Source organism: Austrofundulus limnaeus, unplaced genomic scaffold (assembly GCF_001266775.1).
Source record: "Austrofundulus limnaeus strain Quisiro unplaced genomic scaffold, Austrofundulus_limnaeus-1.0 Scaffold153, whole genome shotgun sequence".
In the NCBI taxonomy this organism is placed as follows: Eukaryota; Metazoa; Chordata; class Actinopteri; order Cyprinodontiformes; family Rivulidae; genus Austrofundulus; species Austrofundulus limnaeus.
The window spans coordinates 923771-929349 of NW_013952555.1; positions in this window are offsets into that span (position 1 = coordinate 923771).

Sequence of the window (5579 nt, forward strand, 5' to 3'; positions counted from 1 at the left end):
CTGTGGAGGAGACACACGACCACCGAGCTCATGTTCAGGGTGAGGGACAGGGTCGCGAGCACAGTGGAGACTGGCAGCCAGAGGTGAGCGGGGATGATCGAGGAGGAGGCGASAGAGCCCTTCGCCACCGTCTGCTGAGACTGCAGCTGAAAAATTAAAACCATCGACAAACCCGTCATGATGGCCGATAAGATCCCCAGCAGAGCCAGAACAACCAAAGACCTCTGGCTGTACTTCAGCGTCATGCTTCTCCTGCTAAATTTCCACGGGTCAGGAAAAAAAAACCCAACAAAACTACAGTTTCCTGCAGGTCTTTGAACGCAACCTGGCTGTGATCTTTAACTCGCTCTTCCCATCATTTTCAGAGGACTGTGAAACAGGCTACCTCCCGCGGTCCTGTCGGAGCTTTCCTTCTTTTTRAATTTCAGCCTGAACATTGTGGAAGGACTCCCAGCAGCTCTGTGTGAACACGTGAGCGGTTTCAAATCCCCCAGATTTAAAAGTTCGCAAACAATGGACTTTTTATCTGGGAGTGGGAAACAATGACTGTACGTGCTCCAGCAAGGCGCTACAAACACAGAAAACTTACATAATAATGTGCTTATTAAAAAAAATAACCTAAATACAGTCCTAGTTTAAAATAAATCCACTAACATTTTATTATTATTTAGCTAAATGTTCTTACATTTTACAAATTAAAAATTAAAATATATGTAAACATTAAATCCTAAATCTAAATGTGTTTAAATCTTAAATATAAAAAATAAATATTAAATAAAAGTTAAATCTTAAATATTGAAGTTTTCATTGAAGTATTTTGAAACTGAATGCGGCCTTTGTTGGTGCGCAGTTCTTGTTATGACATCATCATCCTGAGACAGAAGCAACGCTGCTAACACCGCTAATGTTGCTAATGCTTCTCTATGGCATCAGACTTGCAGTTGCACAGGTGTCCGAGCTTCACAAACCGCCGGATTACAGGTTCCATCCATACTGTTTTCAATTAATACATTTTGAATTTAGATTTTATAATGCAGTGTCAGCAATGAACGTGTTGGTGACATTTTTTTTAGCATTTTATTTTACACTTGGCGCCCCACAAAAAGTGTAGTGACTGACACCAGAATTACAAAAAGAATAAATACCTAAACAACCAATATTMGTTTTAGCAAAAAGCACAGCTGCTTTGTAAAAATGCACTATAAAGTGGAAGCTCATACGGAAAATGCATGTCTTTACAAGTAAAAGTAACACATTTTGACATAAAAGCATATTTGGAATAAAGAACACATGCACATTGCATGGAGAAAATAACATAACTTGACCTGATCTAAAATGTTTGCTCATTTGAAAACCATAGTTTTTTTTTTCTGTAAAAGTTTGTTTTACTAAATGTGTAACAACACTGTGTTGAGTTTTTGCTCTTAACCTTCACATGAATTTTGAATAAAAAAAAAAGAATAAATAAATAAACAAAAGAAACAAATGCATGCCTTTTGACATTTTTGTGCAAAAAAATATAATTACAAATTAAAACTAATTTAAACATAAATGATTATGTAGCACATTTTGCAACTATAAATAAAATAGTTTGTCTTTAATGGCTGAGTGCTGCAGACATGCTGGTGTCATAAAAGGACTCTTTTTTTAGGTTAGCATACTTCTTGTAGAGAGCTATTCTTTGATCAGAATGAAGGGTTATTGCAACTATTTTAAACCGGTCTTCCAGTGAAAGAAATAGGTTTTTTAAAAAAGCTCAAATTAAAACAATCAAATTTATTACAAATACTAGAAAACAAAAAAAAAAATGTAAGTTTGAAAAATGCCTTGAAATCTTTCTGTACATGATTGTTACAAAAAAACACCTTTGAGGAATTTGCAGCCTACATTTTTTTCTTCAATGAAGATTATCTCTTTTAAAAGCCAAATCTTTAGACTAATGTCAAACTCATTTTCACAGAGGGCCACGTGAGCTTTATGGTGGTCCTGACAGGGCCAGTTGTAAATATCTTCAATATTTTGTGTTTAAACATGAAACGTCACACCACTGCAACGGCTGAGCGCCACTAACAAACAACTGAGCTCTACCTGGTATTTTGTGTGTAGAAACAGAGTTTTAACATGTCCTTTTATAAACCACAAAAGGTACTATGTACGACTGATTAAACGTGAAATAAATATATATTTTCCATGGTTTTACCAACTGTTGGGTTATGTTGAGTATAGCTAACCTCTTGAATTCGGAACTCTCCCACTTTCTGACTGGGAATTCTCACATGAATGGTGTTCTAGTTTAAATTTACGACTTGTAAGTGGGAAAATCCCCACTTCCCAGAACAACTGAGCTGTAAGAAAAGCAGTTGGTGAAAATACACGGTGAATTTCTCCAGCTGGGTTGGAACCCTGTGGCCCTCCACTCAGTGGTGGGATGCCGTCATTTTGCGGGTATGATGGGAGTTGTAGTTTATGGTCATTGCTGGCTTATTTTAAGACATTAATACATCTTTGAATCTCTCTGGGGCCATATAAAATGCCGTTGCGGGCCACATGTGGCACACGGACCTTGAGTTTGACACATGCTTTAGAGTCGATTAATTTATTTGACTCTTTCATAGTTGGTTTTAAAATGTCCAACTTATCGTAGATGCCCCCTTATCTATACATGTTGTTACTGTCATGATTTGAAATGAGTAAATTGTCTCCAAAGAGTATTTCAGTCTATCTTAAAGCTTAACGTTTGTTATACAAACACTTTATTTGCACGCCGTTAGCCCACAAGCACATTGACAGACTCAATGTCATGACTTTTGTTAAAACAACCTTATTGTTTTGTTACAAGATGATGGTTGGTGGGGAGGTAAAGGTGTAACGCTCATTCTGTGAAGATGTAGATAAGACGGTAGCTATAAACACACACAATGTGAACAATAGCTCTCACACATGTACCCTGACCATGGAAGCTATTTCTGAATCCGACAGCTTCACCGCATGCTCTGAAAGGGGTCGTGGCTGATCTTGTCGAAAGCAGAAGTGAGAAGTTTCAGGAAAATAAAAAAAGAAAAGTGAAGTTCTCAAAGGCGCTTTTATCTCAGCTCAGGTTCTTGTTGTTCTGGATTCATCAGAGATTCCAACATATGTGTGAATGAGGTTTTGGCTCTCTCTCTCAGTATTAATGATATTCTTGCTGCATTTAGAAGAAATGCACTTGTCGAAAGGCCTAATTTAGAAAAAAAATATAAGGTTTCCTCTTGGCAGCGTGTAATTAGCAGGTTGCAGTTGCATTTGGCTACTTGTATCATTATTCCTTAGCTTGGTAAATCCTGCAGCCTGTAGGGATGTTGCTAACTATTGCATCAGATGTACAGTTTCAGACACCTCTTGGGATTTCAAAATATGTATCTCTCTCAACATGCTGATATGTTTGTCTCACTGTATGTGAGGGAGTAAAATAGAGCTGTTATCCACAGTTACATAGGTTATCTGTGCTAATAATTTGTCACTTTATTATTTTTAGGAGCTCTGTGCATTGTTTTGGCTCCCAGGATAGCCAATAAAGCAGCTCGAGTAGTTATTTGTGAGCTACCTCTAAATATATCGAAGAACAAACGACATGTCTGCTCTTTATTTGTCTGTTTGATCATGCCTTTTTTTTAGTTTCTAGTTTTTTTGCACCACTTACTATTTGTGTGCTGCTTTGCTCAGTGATTCTTAGGTAAGCTAACATGGTTTAGCTAGTGTATAATCTGATGAAGGATTCCTCTTCCTTTCTTTGTAAAAGTAGTTGAATTCATTTAAATTGGTTGGTTTCTAAATATAGTACACACTTTTTAAACAGGGTTGAGTTCAGGGTTTTGAGATGGTCATTCCAAAAGATTAAGGTTAGCCTGCTTTAGCCAGAAACCAGCTGTTATGAGTGTTTAGGATCCCTGTCCTGCTGTACCACCCAACTGTGTCCAATTTTCATAGGTCTATCTCACGTATGTCATACTCAAGACTCGCGGCCCAAATGTGGACCGCCATGGCACTGTATATGTGGCCTGCGAGAACTACAAACGTTTAGTCTTATTTCCCTGTAAGAAAAATTCAAACTATATTTAGTTTTCTTTATTGTCTGGGTTTAAAAATTAGAGTTTGACAGATACAGTGATATGATGAATCAATATTTGTGTTTTATTCTTGTATCGGCATCAGCTGATACGTGCCTTCATTTGCCGATACACTAAAAACAATCTTAACTTAAGATTCTTGGAATTCTTGGGGATTGGTTAGACCATTGTCAAAATAATCGGACTTAAAAACCTATATCGATCCATCTCTACTAAAAATACCAAATATCAAAGTTGTATGGCTTTCTGTCTAATCTTTGTTTTTCAATAATGGTGCTTTTTAAATTTTTGTGCTCCCCATGTCTCTACATACTCAGAATAAAACATCTAAGGATCTGAGGAGGATGACGAGAGGTGAGTAGGTATTTCTGGATGTTGTAGAGGAAAATAGAGGGTCTGCCATGGATTCCAGGTTTGGTTTCCAGGAAAGTTTAAATTATGTAAATTACACTAGCCTGGCCCTTGCCTTCCTACGCAGCTCCGATCAATTCTAGTTTCCCTTCACTGCTCCGTCTGGGACTTCTCCCATTGAGATGGATTTCGCTGGCAGATTTTTAGCAGGGCCAATCAGAGAAGAGAACGTCAATTTTCTGTGCAGTGTCTGCTAGTTAGTTTAGCATACGGCAGTGGAGGAAGTGAATGAAGCCAGTCTGTGTTGATAAGGCTTCCAAATTAAAATAAACTTGTCTGACAAAGCAGCAGCTCTCATTTACAGTCGTCTTGTTCAGCTCGGTACTTCTCTCCTCTCATTAGGGTTGTTTACAGCACACGCGATTTCTGGTTAGCTTCTTAGCTTAGCCTCCGTCACAGCGACATACGTCACAACCAACTGATCCAGTCATTTTAAACTTCAGCAGAGGCCACGCCTCCTGCAAGAATCAATTCTCTATGCATCAAGTCCAGACCCTATACGAAGCAAAGTGAAGGAGAGGGTCTGGTTTAAACCAGGTTAAAATTACACATAAAGTACTTTGAGAGTGTTTCAATGATTCTCTGACTAATTTAGCTTTTTTCCATAGACACCACTCTTTGCAATGGAACCACCACTGAGTAGAACATTGAAGACAGCTCAGATGTGAGCCATTTATGTTTACATTCAAATTTGAAACCGAATATGAAAAATTTGTAATGGAATGCATTGAAATAGAACTTGAAAATTTGTGCATGCTTTCAGGTGAACTAAGAAAGTGTTGAAAACACTGTTTACAAAGCCACTATTTCATTCATATATACAGCGGGTAAAATAAGTATTGAACACGTCACCATTTTTCTCAGTAAACATATTACTAGAGGTGCTAATGACATGAAATTTTCACCAGATGTTGGTAACAACCAAGTGATCCATACATACAAAGAAATCAAACCATAAATGTCCAGAAATGAAGTTATTTGTCCCAAATGATGGCCAGGTATCACACAAGAACCATCTGATGATGGGTAAAAGTAAAGAGCTCTCTCAAGACCTTCGCAACC